This window comes from Triticum urartu, chromosome 6A (assembly GCF_056163025.1).
Source record: "Triticum urartu cultivar PI428250 chromosome 6A, HENAU_Tu73, whole genome shotgun sequence".
NCBI classification, from domain to species: Eukaryota; Viridiplantae; Streptophyta; class Magnoliopsida; order Poales; family Poaceae; genus Triticum; species Triticum urartu.
In genome coordinates, this window is record NC_141878.1 from 443226708 (window position 1) to 443241864 (window position 15157).

Below are 15157 nucleotides of genomic sequence, written 5' to 3' on the forward strand. Positions count from 1 at the left end.
TCCCAAAGCCCAAACACATCATGCCATATTACAGTGTAGGAGAGAGTGCATTCACGAGTCCGGTGAACCACACAGGCCGTGCGAGGAAACCTTTGTCATGTTCTGGTATTGTAATAAATCAGTTGTTGGTAGGGACTGTTGAGCTAATCACCATAGGAATTTTTTGATTCTTGAGGGCACATCCACCATCCAGAGATTTCTCCAAGCCTTTTTCGTGGCGTAACTTTGTCGCAACCAACATGCGGTAGGCACTTCGGACCGTAAAAACACCATTCTTTTCATGGACCCAAGAGCAAAAAACGTCAACTTGCCGCGTGCATAGTGGTATAGACATGATTACTTCGCCATTTGTTGGCAAGAACACCTCAGAAATTCTTTGATTCTCCCACTCGACATTAGTTGTAATCGACTAAAAAACTAACAATGGGGGATTAGTGACAGGGCTTACAATTGGACGCATGTTAAAATCTCATGGGAGCAAGTTGTGGTGCCATATTTGAGGGCCTCGCCATCTCCTATGCGCCTAATTAGGCCCTAGGACATCGTGTCACGCCCATCCATTATAGCTTGCCAAATTCTAGATGGTGCACTACCAAGTTCGGCCTCCAGAAAGTCACATTATGGGAAGTACTTTGCCATCGGAATTCTTGTGGTTAATGAATTTTGATCGGTAAGAACCCACCACGACTCTCGGGCTAAAAATGCAAGGTTAAAAATCTCAATATCTCAGAATCCAAGCCCGCCATAATTTTTGGTCTAGTCATCACACTCCAAGAGACTCAGCTAGGTTTTCTCTCACCTTCCTTGTTTCCTCATCAAAATTTACGAATCAACGAATTGATAGGGACATCCTATCTGTCGCGTTCTGCGATAGAATATCGAAGTTTTGCGCAGGGTGCCGAACTAACGGGCTGGCCTAGGTAGTGAACCCTGCAGCGCGCAGAACAAACAAGAATTTTTTGATTCTTGAGGGCACATCCACCATCCAGAGATTTCTCCAAGCCTTTTTCGCGGCGTAACTTTGTCGCAACCAACATGCGGTAGGCACTTCGGACCGTAAAAACACCATTCTTTTCATGGACCCAAGAGCAAAAAACGTCAACTTGCCGCGTGCATAGTGGTATAGACATGATTACTTCGCCATTTGTTGGCAAGAACACCTCAGAAATTCTTTGATTCTCCCACTCGACATTAGTTGTAATCGACTAAAAAACTAACAATGGGGGATTAGTGACAGGGCTTACAATTGGACGCATGTTAAAATCTCATGGGAGCAAGTTGTGGTGCCATATTTGAGGGCCTCGCCATCTCCTATGCGCCTAATTAGGCCCTAGGACATCGTGTCACGCCCATCCATTATAGCTGGCCAAATTCTAGATGGTGCACTACCAAGTTCGGCCTCCAGAAAGTCACATTATGCGAAGTACTTTGCCATCGGAATTCTTGTGGTTAATGAATTTTGATCGGTAAGAACCCACCACGACTCTCGGGCTAAAAATGCAAGGTTAAAAATCTCAATATCTCAGAATTCAAGCCCGCCATAATTTTTGGTCTAGTCATCACACTCCAAGAGACTCAGCTAGGTTTTCTCTCACCTTCCTTGTTTCCTCATCAAAATTTACGAATCAACGAATTGATAGGGACATCCTATCTGTCGCGTTCTGCGATAGAATATCGAAGTTTTGCGCAGGGTGCCGAACTAACGGGCTGGCCTAGGTAGTGAACCCTGCAGCGCGCAGAACAAATAAGGAAAAACGCCGCATGCTAGAGGGAGGATTTGAACTCGTGAAGCGTGACTCCTGACATTGTATCCCGAGCCGCTTGAGCTAATGACCTTTCATGATTAAAAAGCTGCGTAAGCTTTAAGAACCATTTCCAGTGGCATAAAATTCATAAAAAAGTTGAGCGCACGAGGAATCGAACTCCACACATCCTGGGGACAGGTACACAATCAGTTGAACACAACATAATTGCTGTCTGAAAATGCAAGCGATTAGAAGAACTACGAAAGAGACGATGGATCTAAATATTTTTTGGGAATTTCAAACGCAATTTTTTTAGGAAAGCGTATACTTATTCAATCAAAAACATTTCAAAATTTTAAATTTATTTGAAAATACGAACATTCTATGGAGAATTCAAACATTTTTTAATCTCGATTTTTTAAGGGGAGAGTTTCTGAACAAATTTGAACACGTGAACATCTTTTTGAAAACATGAATATTTTTAAAAAAAGGAACATTTTTTGAAACTCTTAATTTTTTTTGAAAAGTGCACATCTTTTGCATCCGTGAATAAATTTCCAAAACTCCGAACAAAATTTTGAAAAGGACAATTTTTTAAAAAATTGGAAACTTTTTATAAAATCATGAACATTTTTTGAATTTGTGGGAAAAACTGAAAAAGGTAGGAACATTTTATGAATATGTGAACAATTTTTGAAACACTGAACAAAATTTGAAAAATAAACAAACAATTTTCCAAATTTGCACTTTTTCTTGCGAATTCACGAATTTTTTTTAATTTGTGAACTTTTTTGGAAAAAGGGGGGACATTTTACAACTTCTCAACATTTATCGAAACCTGAACGAAATTTACAAAAAGCGGACATTCTTTCAAACTTGCGAACTTTTTATGAAAATTCTGAACAAAATTGAAAAAATATGAACCATTTTTGAACATCCAAACAATTTTTGAAACCCCGAACAAAAGTTGGATAAGGCGAACAATCTTTCAAATATGCGGACAATTTTTGAAACTGTGAACAAAAAATTGAAACAAGAACATATTTTTAAATTCGGAACAATTTTTTAAATTCATAAACATTTTTTAATTTCAGGAACAACATTTAAAAACAAGAACATTTTTGTAAAGTTTTGGAAAAATTATGAGGAATACAATCTTTTTTTTGAAATGTATGAACATTTTGAGAAAACATGAACATCTTTAAGTTAAGAAAATAAACTTGAGAAAAAGGAAAAACAAATAAGATGGATAGAAAAACAAACAGAAAAAATTGAGAAAAAAGAAAAAATAGGAAAAAAGAAATAGAAGAAGAGAAGGGGGAAAAAGAAAAAACGGTTTAGGAACCTGCTAGAAAGTTCCCAAATCCGGGAAAAACAGGCTATGAACCACGTAGAAGATTCCGAAAACCAAAATCGCTCAATCATTTAAGGGAAACATTTAGAGCCGGCGCGCCGGCCGAAGCGCTCGGCCAGACGCACACCAACCATGAGATCCTCCACGATCGCGCGTTGCACACTTGCGCTCAACTAACCTTTTTTTTCTTACGGACCCGCAATCACTTCTTATCCATCCACGCACTTTTCTCGCTTTCCCATCACGGTCTTCGTCTTCCTCGCGCTCCTCCGCAAACAGCTCGCACTCCTCCGCCATGGCCCTCGTCGGCCCTAGCTCCGCCCACCCTAGAGGACCCTCACCGAAGCTGCTCCATCCCCAAGCACGCACACCCTTGTGCATCCCTGCTCCATTTGTTGTCTGTGCAGCTGTGCTGGGCGGGAAACGACTGCGTGCAACCATGGTTGCTACAAACGACGAGCTCGGGCGACACTGGTGCATGGCCAGCGTGAAACTGATTCAACTGACGTCGCGAGGAGGGTGTTGCGACCGTTGATGTGAGATGCTGGAACCAGGCGACGAAGGAGCTGCGACCCGCGGCAGAATTTGCTACAACCAAATAGAGCGAGGGCATGACCCACGACGGCAGCGACATAGTTTTTGATGCAAACTTCATCAGTTTTTGCTACTACCGATGTCTGCAATTGCTACCACCGACGATGGCATTTGCTACATCCTTCACGATGATGTTGCGACCCTGACGACGGCGACGGCGTTTTTTCGCTGCAACCGCCTATGGCAAAAGCTACCACCGGCGAGTTTTTGCTAGAAACAATGTGGATTAGCTGTGACCCGGGTCGGCGGCCACGACATTTTGCTGCAACCGTTGTCGGTTTTTGCTAGTACCGGCGTCGTTGTGTCGCTACATGCTTCACAACTTAGCTGCGACGTGCGACGATGGCGGCGGCGTTTTTGCTACAACTGTCGCTGGATTTTGCTACATCCGTTCATGGATTAGCTGCAACCCGCGACAGGGGCGATGACGTTTTGCCGCAACTGTACTTCGGTTTCGCTACCACCAGCGAAGACTTTTGCTACATCCGTCGACGGGTGGAAAAAAGCTTCAACCGACATGAGGAAAAGCTTCAACCATCATGAGACAAAGCTTCCACTAGGTGCGAGCGGCGACACTGAGTGATGCGGTCGGAGGCATGGTGGTGTGGCGACGGGCGTGCTATGACGACGACGACGACTAGGTGCTGCAACTACAGATACGACGAGCGTTTTACTACGACGGCGTCGTTTTGCTACGAGTGGAGGCGAGGAACCGGCGAGGACGGGGATGCGATGGCGACCACCACCGACGAAGGCGGCGTCCTATGGAACCGACGGAGTCAGCCGGCGGCAATGAGGGCGGCGGCTGGCAGCAACGGGCAGCACGACATGGACGGCCGGCGAGTTGGCTTACGTATTTAGAAACACGGGGCTGCTCGGGATAAACTTGACAGGCTGTTTTTTAATAGCGAAACAGTTGGAAAAAAAAAGGAATCGTGCAGTTGTTATAAACCGAATCGTACATGCGCGCTTAGACTGACCGAACTTTCGGCCGGCGGACCGGCACGTATCAGTTGCCAACATTTAATGGGCCAGGCCATCCGAACTCGTCAGTCTCCTCCTGTGCGTCGCGTAGACAACTTGCCGCGACGAGCGGCGAATTGATATACTCACAAAGTCTCTGGGGTAAGTTAAAACGGGACATGTAGGCGCGGAATAAGGCTCCCTCAAGGCCGAGACGTAGTAGGCCAGTCTCATTCGACCCAAATATCACGAGATGTGAGCTGTAGCTGGTTTGTTCTCGTAGAGCTGAGGGCGCACCCTTATTAATATATTTTTTACTAAGAGCATCTCTAACAGCCTCTCTATTTTTGCACTCACTATTTTAGTAACTTTGGACAAAAAATCTCCTCCAACAGCTTTTGTATAAGTGGTCCCCCACCCAAAGTTTTTACAGAGCTTGTTAAATCTGTCATCCCACTTTGTATATTTGCAAACCCAGTGGACACTTGCTAAATATTTTTGTCTTAATGACTAGTGGGCTCGTGTGTGATGTGTACGTGTATGTGCGTGCTACGTGTGTGTGTCGTCTGTGCATATATGTGTCTGATGCATGCGTGTGTACTTGTACATGTATGTGTTTGTGTACATGTACGCGTCTGTGCTACGATTTGTACATGTATGTGTGTGTGGATGTACGTGTATGCGTGTGCACATGTGTACATGAGTTGTGTTAATATAGATGTGATGTGTCTATGATAAATCGTCCCCATATGTCATCGTGTGTGTTGTGTAAATATAGCAACCTGATATACAAAGGCTATCCAAGAAACAACATGTCGGCTTTGTAAAACCTTCTCTCTCCTTCTGCTATAACATGCATTTAGCAATTCAATATACAAAGACGGTTGAAGATGCTCTGAAGAAACTACGAGGGTGCTTGGATCCAAGGAACTTTTTTAGAGGCTAAAATTCCAAGCACTCCTGACTAAAGAGAGGCTAGGACTAGTCTTGAGACTAAAAAATTTTAGTCATAGAAAACCTACTAAAATATGTATTAGCCCTCTCTCTCCTCATTTAATACCTCTCCTTTAACACATGCGAGTTCTGAATAGGAGGGTTTGGAGGATAACAAATGCTTAATAACTTGATTTTAGTCTCTTTAGTATTTGGATCCAAGCATGAGTGAGGCTAGCAAGTTTTAGGCCCCGTTTGATTCCAAATAAGTCACCAACTTATAAGTCGAAAAGTGCAAAAGGTAACTTATTTTGCCAAACGGACTCAACTTATAAGTCACCCCAACTTATAAGTCATAAGTTGCTCCACCCTAACTTAAAACTTATAAGTCACCCCTTTTACATGGGTCCCATCACCTTTACATTAAAAAACAAGGTGGAAAAGTGTGCTCAGATGACTTATAAGTCAGATGACAACCAAACAAGCGTGACTTATAAATCATTGATTTTAAGTCACCTGACTTATAAGTCAGGTGACTTATTGGAACCAAACAGGCCCTTAGTTCCACTATTTTTAGTCATGGGACTAAAACATATCCAAGCATCCTCTACACATAATATATAAAAAAAACGAGTGCAAGGTCATCCACGATCTGTTGCCTGATACCCCGCAAAATAAAGGAAAGATTTGTGGCCTGCCGCGGCAGGTCTGAGTTTCAGCACCCAAAAAAAAGCAATCAGATGAAAGCATATCACTCACTGGCTCGCTGCGTGCGCAAGTGCGACACTGCGATGGCTGGGGTCTACCCTCGGAGGATTTGATTCCATAATCTTTTGTGCAAAGAAATGAGGATCGACGGAACATGCGATCCGGGCCACACTCACACAATACTATCGAGTGCTTATTCGCAAAAATAAAAATAAAAAAATCGAGTGCTACATTTTTACCCTTTCTTTTAGAAATGCCAGTACATTTTTACCTAGTGCTGCAACACGTACGCTGACTTTCTTTCCGAAGCAAGGATGGGCCGGAGGTGGGCTCACGCGATCCACGTGGACCACGGGTGTCAGATCAAAGAAAAAGAGACACCTTAGTTACCCCGTCGACATCGATCCAGGTCGCTCTCCGATCCATCCATAAGAAAATGGGCAATTCGGTGCGTGCACTAGCCTGCCTGGCTCAAACGACAAGCGGCCACGCTCCACTGCACGGGAAAAACGTTAATTCGGCTCTTCTCAGTGCTCCGAGTAACTCCGTCCGAAGCCGGCCTTCCTCAGTCCTGCTCGATCTCTCCGAGTAGTTTCTTTTCTTTCGGGTTTCGGTCGCCATCCAAACTCTATAACCACACGCTAGCCCAATCATAATTCAGGCTCATGTGTGGTATGGTGCTCGAGTCTCCTACCGAACATAGCCCTCCATGATTTGGGCCACCAAAACTCATCCGTCCGCCGGCCAATTCTATGCTGGAGGTCGAACGGGTATCGCCAGACTCGGTATCCGTCCGCCGGCCAATTTGGGCCACGAAGACTCTTGCTCCGCTTCTTGATTCACAACATCACAACAGCACATGCGGCCCTTCCAAGACTCTCTAAATACACAACATCCACAAACCCCGACATTACAACTACGCCAAGAAACCCCCGATAAAAACAGCTCGACACAAGACATCAGGTACCTCCCAACCCTCAATGACAACCCAATCAAAACGGACAGGCCGAGAGATCGGATGTCATCCATCAAGCAGCGAGAGAGCCGTGCCCATGGTGCCACTCTTTCGTTTGCCCATCTTCTTTTGTTTGCCCCTTATTATTGTCTCCGTCAAGAGGCAAGTAGCCGACCTACACAAAGCAGGTCTAGCAACCTCCACACTGGCGAGTAAGTCACAAAGTTCCTTCGCAAAGAGAGCATCTGGATTTGAAGTAGGTGCCAACACACTTGACTCAATGGTCATGTCACTCACAGGCATCATCTACTCCATGTCGCAAACGAGGGATCATCATCAACATCTAAAACTCCGTGCTCCATGACACCAAGAGGTAGACTGGTTGACGCCTGACACCCAATGGACTTAAAGAGATCGAGAGATTGAAACATCCAAATCACACTGTATCGTAGCCCTGTTTCCGGGCTGCGTGCGGATTGATGCGCCTTTGCTCACACACGCCCATCCTTTCCCTTCTTCCCCACAATAGTCTCGTGTCACTGCCGTGCATTTGCCTGGTTCTGAGTTGATACGGCCACACTTAAAAGCCATTAGTGTCAAAAACGCCATTATATTATGGGAGGGAGGAAGTAACTCTTGCTCGGCTTCTGATTCTACGTGCAGATCCAGGGGCTGTTTGGATCCCAGCCTAAGCGTGCCACGCCTAAGGTGAGGCGTGCCACAGCCCCTTAGGCGTGCGTTTGGTTCTGAACAAAAGTTAGGCTCGCCACAACGTCAAGGGTCGTCCGCCGCTGAAATTTCGCCAAAAAGTGTGGCGCTCGTTTCGCCCGCCACACTCGCCGCGGCGCGCCAACTGAGCCACAAAAATCCCCGCGAACTGATAAAAGTCACCGCTTCCCTATTCATCCTCAGTCCAAAAATCCCCCACCCCTTCAGTCTTGACCCCATGGCTGAGAGCCCTTCTCTCTCCCCTTCCAGATCCAGCTGAGGACGACCTTGCCGCCGCACTCGATCTGCTCCTCCCTGGTACGAATCCTCATCACCGCAGCATCTATCTCCTCCACCTCCTCCATCTCCTCCATCTCATCACGTCAGATTCATCTCATACATGCAGATCTGGGCGTCCTTGATTTTCTCAAGAGAAAAATACCAGCTTTCTTCCGTGATTTGTGGGATTTCCCATTGCTTGTTCCTGCCCTTGTTGCATCCAGACTAGGAACTTCCATCTCATAGTGAAAGGTCAACTATTTGTTAAGAGGAAAGGTAACACCGTAATCCCCCTTTGCAATTGTTGCATGCTTGTACGAGTGAGATTATAAGTTAGTAATTTCTTGTAAGTATGTGGTGTTGATGTAAGATTTGACATCTCTCTGTGTTCTTTTCTTAGATATGTATTGTACAATTTATTGTCTGAGTAATATACTGTCCTCTGTATAATTTGCGTTGGATAAAAAATTTATATATAGCTCCACTCACTGATGTCATCTGATTTTTTAATGCTATTATTGTTTCATAGATGGACCAAAGAACATTGTGCTTACAGTATTACATGCATTATTATCACTACTACATGTGGAGGAGAAGATTGCTTGCTGCCATTATTGTGTGTTTAGGGATGTACTGGTACAAGATTAATGTCCGAAAAAGGAAGAGAAAATCTATAACTTATGCTCCCATGTTCGAACGAGATGTTGAAAGGATGTCACGCCTGAACCGTATGTATTATGGAACCGAGGCTAATTGCATAAGTGAGCTGCGCATGCGGAAATTTGTTTTTCACAAATTGTGTGCCAACCTGAGACGTCGTGGTCTACTGGTAGACACATTCCATGTAACTGTGGAGGAGCAAGTTGCCATGTTCATCCATGTTGTGGGTCATAACTGGAAAAATAGATCGATTGGTTTCGAGTTTTATCGATCGGGCGAGACTGTTAGTAGGTACTTCAATGCTGTTTTAGATGCCCTGTGTCTCCTTGCTCGTGATGTCATATGCATCAGAACCATCGAAACACATTCGAAGATAACAAGTAGCTCTAGATTTCACCCTTACTTTGAGGTACATCCAAAATTATTCACAAGTATCTGCAATGTATTTATAGGTTCCATTCAGTCTGTTTGAAACTGGTTCTCTCTTTTCGTAGGGATGCATAGGAGCTCTGGATGGTACTCATATACCGGCATGTGTGCCAATCCACATGCAAGATAGGTTTAGGGGTAGAAAGTCCTTTCCCACACAAAATGTGCTAGCAGCCGTTGATTTTGACCTAAGATTTACATATGTTCTTGCTGGATGGGAGGGATCGGCTCATGATTCTTATGTGCTCCAAGATGCCCTATCACGTCCCAATGGCCTTAAAATACCAGAAGGTGGGATTCTAACCCATGGCTTCAAACTGAAACTTTCTTTAGTTCTTAGCTAATGTGTTAGCATCATCATGATGTAGGTAAATATTTCCTAGCGGATGCGGGATATGCTGCAAGACCCGGTATACTATCCCCATATCGTGGTGTCCGATATCACCTAAAGGAATATAGGGGAAGTAGAGAGCCTGAGAACCCAAGGGAGTTATTCAACCATCGCCATTCCTCACTTAGAACAACCGTCGAAAGAGCATTTGGTACCTTGAAGAATCGATTTAAAATATTTGCAAGTCAGCCATTCTTCCCTCTAAAAACACAAGTAAAAATTGTGTTTGCTTGTTGTGCGCTCCATAACTGGATCCTAGATGATGGTCCTGATGAGTATGTCTATGATGATGCTACTTGGTACTCGGCCCTTCCACGGAGTAGACGACACCGTCGTGACGTTTACCAGGAGAGCTAGGCATGGGCACACAAAAGGGATGTACTAGCTCAAAAAATGTGGGAGGATAATTTAGCAGCTCAAGATCAAGATGATTAAGAATTTAGTATGTAAGGCTGATGTTGATGGGTTTTATTTTAGGTTCCATTCAGTCTGTTTGAAACTAGAGTTCTGCCTTATTTCTATGTATCAAACATGAGTGCTATTTTGTTACATTTGGTCATTATGTATGTGATTCATGTGAAACTATGTTGGTTGTACCTCTGTAAACTTATATCACTTATTTTATCTTTAGTAAATTGTTGGTTGTTTCATGCTTATTTGCCTCACCTATTATCTTTTAATTAAAATGGCTCACTGTATGAGAAACAGCGATGGCCAAGGGAAAGGGGAAGTCTGATGGTGATGGGTGCTCTCGTGAGAGGACTATTTCCTGGGCTGATGATCAGACCAAATTTATGTTGGATTGGTGCATTGAATACATGAAGGAACAATATGCGGGATTTAGGTTCAGGAAGCATCATCTTTTGAAGTGTGCTGATGCTTTAAATAGAAAATTTGCTATGAGGGTGACACTTGCTCAAGTTGATCGTCACTTCAGGCACTACAAAGAAAATTGGAAGTACATTGCCGCCGCAATTAGCAAGAGTGGCAATGTTTTCGATGATATTAGATGTGTGGTAACTATCTCCGAGTCTAAAAAGTCTTGCCTCAATGTACGTATAATTTAGTTTCTTTTTAAAACTTAATATGGCTAATTTAATTAGGATCTTAATGTGTGTGTGCTTGTAATGCAGGATAGAGCAAGGCGCTTGCTTTCTAAGCCCATCAAGTTCTACTATGAGATGCAGGAGCTATTCACAGGCACTAGTGCTGATGGTTCTTTGGCCATGGACCAGTATACATGCACAATTGATTCCGATGACTCGGACAATGATGAAGGGTTGTATGATCTCAACTGCTATCCACAGTATGAGGGCCCTCTTGAGGAGGATTCTGACACTTTGCCAACAACACATTGTCCTAAAAGACCTCCAGTACCTGTAGGTGGTGATAATTCAACATCTAGCACTAGCTGAGTTGGTAAGAAGCGCCCAAGAGGTAGCAAGTCACCTACTAAGAAGCCACCAAGAACCAAGAGTCGTTTCGTGGAGTCCGCCGAAGAAATCAACTCTACATTGAGGTCACTCCAGCAATCCCTTGCTGCCGCTCCTCCTCCAATGCCCCAAGTTGTTGATCCTTATGCTAGTTTATGGAAGAGGTTGGAGGAACTCCCAATTACCACAGATCAAAGAATTACTGTTGATGTGCACTTATCTTGCATGGACAATGAAGGTTTGCGTGGTTGGTTATGCAGTGCAAGTGAAAAAACTTTTGAAACTTGGGTTTGCAAGTTCTTTGCTGACAAAGATCATGTTTATAGCAACATGTGAAGTTATCTAGTTGCTAACTTGTCATGTCTAGAAGTTGGCAACCCGTGAAGTTTAGAAGATGGCAACTTTTGGTATTTAGGAGATGAACTTGTGCTACGGCTACTGCTTTTGGGAAGCAGATCTTTTGATGTGTGGTGAAACACTTTAATCTAACTTGGCCAGAACTTGTGTTATTGCTATGAATGACTATCACTTGACTTTATAATGATGGACGAAACTTGCACGTATCTATCTTATTTTCTATCTTGATTATGAGTTTGCATTTTGAATTATTTTGTACAGATGGGATTAATAGAAAATGCTCCATGTTACTTTTTATGGTTATTATTATTGCGACAAAATCTTCTTACATTTACTGGAGCATGTTGTAGTATGATTGCTTTGCGAGACAAATGGCAAGTAATCTCATCACCGTGGAGTCTAGCAGTAAGGTGATTCTAACCACCTGTGGCAGGAAACCGTGGCAGAAAACCAAACACAAACCATAATTTTTTGCCAAACATTTGTGGAAGCCATCCAAACACACGCCACACAAAATCCGCCACACCTAACCTAAGGCATGGCTACCAACCAAACAGTCTGATTTTATCACACATTATGACAAACCACAGGTGTGGCTAGTACCTCACCTTAGACGTGGCAATTTGAGTCTCCAACCAAACAGCCCCCCAATCGTCGTCTTTTGCCGTCGCTGGAGCTGCTGGGCCCTATCACGGCGTTATCTCCCGCCATCCGGTGGTCCGCGGACGTGACGTGATCTCGCCTTTCCTGGTCCATATTCGCGGTCGCTCGGTTCGTCAAGCGTGCATGATAGCGCGCGCGGTAGACGTCCACGACCACGAGCCTGCCCCGTTGCTGTACAGCCTATCGGCACCGGACAGACAAAGTTTGACACGTGATAAGTGCTGCGCCCCCATCTTTTTTAACTCATGGAGCAGAGCGGGCAACTGTGCTAACCCTCTCAAGTGTCTTCTCCATAGGATGGACCATAGATCGCACGTGGTGGTTGAGCCGGCCGGCCGGCCGGGTCAGTGCTACGTGCTCATCATCGCCCGAGCACGAACGTGTCAGCTATGGGGTTCTCCTCTCCTCTCGTCTCGTCGACCGGATGTCTCTGATTTCCCTAACGTTTGTGCACGCTCATGTATTTCATCCCTATGGAACACGTGCGTGCGTCCGAGAGAAGTCCATCATCGGGGACAGATTACTTTTGGGATAAATTCGGCTTAGATTCCCCCGGAAAGCAAAGCGCCACCTAGCTTTTCGTCTGTCACAACTCACTACTCACTAGTCACTACTGGGGATTGAGCACGAGGAACTCGATTTTATATACATTTGGCGCAGAGGTGGTGGTGATTCGGGGACGCGCGATCCGAAGATCGCGGCCGTTCCTCGTGGAGAGATCCGCCCGATGATATGCAGCAGGGCAGCAGGAAATGGACAGACGCGACGTCTAGCGGCCGGCAGGTTCAGTCTCACTCTTATCGACGGGGGAGAGGCAGCAAAGGCCAAATCTTTCGGCATCCACTGTTGGGCTCTTTTTTTTTGCTTTTTGCTTTTGTGGAAGAGAAGAGTTGCCGTGTGGTCCTGCTCATCCTAATAACCGATGATTTTGATTAAAATCAGACTCTAACAAAGCTGTCATATCGCTCTCGATCGCCATAATTTATGAAGTTCGTTTCATAAACAAGCCCGCAGACTTCATATTTGAAGGTTGTGGAAGGCCGGTATGAAACTCGCTTCAAACCCAACAGCTCATGTGTCATCACCTCCTGACTTGAATTGCGTGTGAGCGTGCCGGGGAGGTGCCGTGTGAGCAGCTGAGAGGCGTGTGTGCATGATCGCGTTTCTCATTGAGAAGCGTGCACCCTTGATGGCTGCTTACGTCCTCCTAAAGTGTCCTCTTAATGGCGGATGTAGCGTCCTCCCGTCGCCCTCTCCAACGCCTCCCAAATCTCTTTGCCCCGCCTCCATTCCACCTTTCCAAAACATGTTCCAAAACCGTCGTCGAATGCCCTGGACCCCATGTGGCAGCAGTTGGAAGTGGGCCTTTCAAACCTACCGAGGGATGAGGCAGGGAGCGGCAGATTTTAGACCACACGCCTAACCCACGGCCGCCGCCGCCGCGGAAACATGGCCGGCCTAGGACGAGCGGGGATTAACGCCATCTTTCTGGACATCGAGGCCTGGAATGTTGCCGGCACGCATAAGCATGGCCGCCTTGGACTTTCTTTCATGTAAGTTGGGTCACACTTTACGAAGTTTGACTTCCAAAAAATCTCATATGTGAAGTAAAAAAGAAACGGAGTACAATGCAAGGTGCTTAGTGGGGTGCATATAAAAACAAACCATTTCTTTTCTGAAACATGGATGTTATTTGTAGAGAGTAGATGCTTAATTGGACATCTTTTCTGTAGAAACAAGCATTGTCGTTTAAGAAAAAATCAATTTGTTTTACTAAGCACCTCGCTAATGGCTTGCATTGTACCCTCAGGGTCACAAACAAAAGATAGCTCTAAAGCACAAGGCAGCCAGAAGCCATAACTACGGTTTTTTGGCACAAAATAACTACGGCTTTAGTACGCTCTGCAGTGGTAAGGCCATCCAAGTATTCAAAAAGCTCAAAATATAGAGAAAGGAAATTTTATTAAAAAAAATACCAACATCTTCTTGTTGGAGCACTCTAGCCAGATGAAACCAAGCGGCAGCATCGACCTGAATCAATTGTCACCAGTTAACGACAAAGTCAGTGGGGAGGAGGAGTAATTAAGCAACTTGTTCCAGTGGATTCGCCATTCATTAGTACCCTTCGTGGGTGGTTAGCGTACATGGCCAACTCAACCTAACTTTAGTCCTATCTGAGCTCGCCGCTTCGCCAGCCCATCCCATTTCCCATCCGATCAGGATCATGCGTCACATCGGCATTGTTCACGCAGGGAAATGAGCATGCATCATCATTATCTTAGGAGTATTTGCTAACTGCTCTGCTCCGTCCACCATCATCTGAGTAATACTCTATTTGTTTGCTACTCCGTCCACCATGAAAGACATATCAATTCCGATTGGCCACTGGCAGTTTGGAATCATTCCGCCTGCGCATCTCTGTTTTCTGCGCGATAAAATAGCGCATTTTTTTGTTGTCGCTCCGCCGTGTCATGTGCTTTTAATAAAGGTGGCGATCGATCCATTGAGATTTGAGGCTGCTAACCACATGTATATCGATGCCTGCAAATCAAATGAAGGCTGGCAAGGCCAGCCGTGGATGATGCATAGCAGTATGTAGATAGAATATGTCAATTTTTGGTAGTCTGATGACATGTGCTGATTTAGCCGGACGAATTGTGTGCATTATGTTGATTTAGCCGGACGAATTGTGTGCATCGTTTGCATTGTATGTGTTTGTATGGATTTAAGGTTTATTAATTGAGATGTCTAATTGTGTGGAAAAAAATTAAGGTCTGACCAGTCACTATCCCCGGACGCATCCGGGCGCGTCCGTGTCAATGCCTCGCCCCGATGGCTGCTGTTGCCTCGTCCGTGTCGATGCCTCGTCCGGGTGTGCAATTCCTCACACGTCCGACTCAAAGCTTGAGGGAGCAAATTGCTTTCTACATGGAGTGCAATCCTGCCGTTCTGATTGAGTCTTAGACTCAGGTTGAGGTGAGTACT

General features: G+C 45.0%; 1 pseudogene; it reads left to right on the plus strand.

Moving 5' to 3' along the window:
• The first annotated feature begins 10176 nt into the window (after positions 1 to 10176).
• LOC125532171 (uncharacterized) lies at positions 10177 to 11237 on the plus strand (annotated as a pseudogene).
• The last annotated feature ends 3920 nt before the right edge of the window (positions 11238 to 15157 follow it).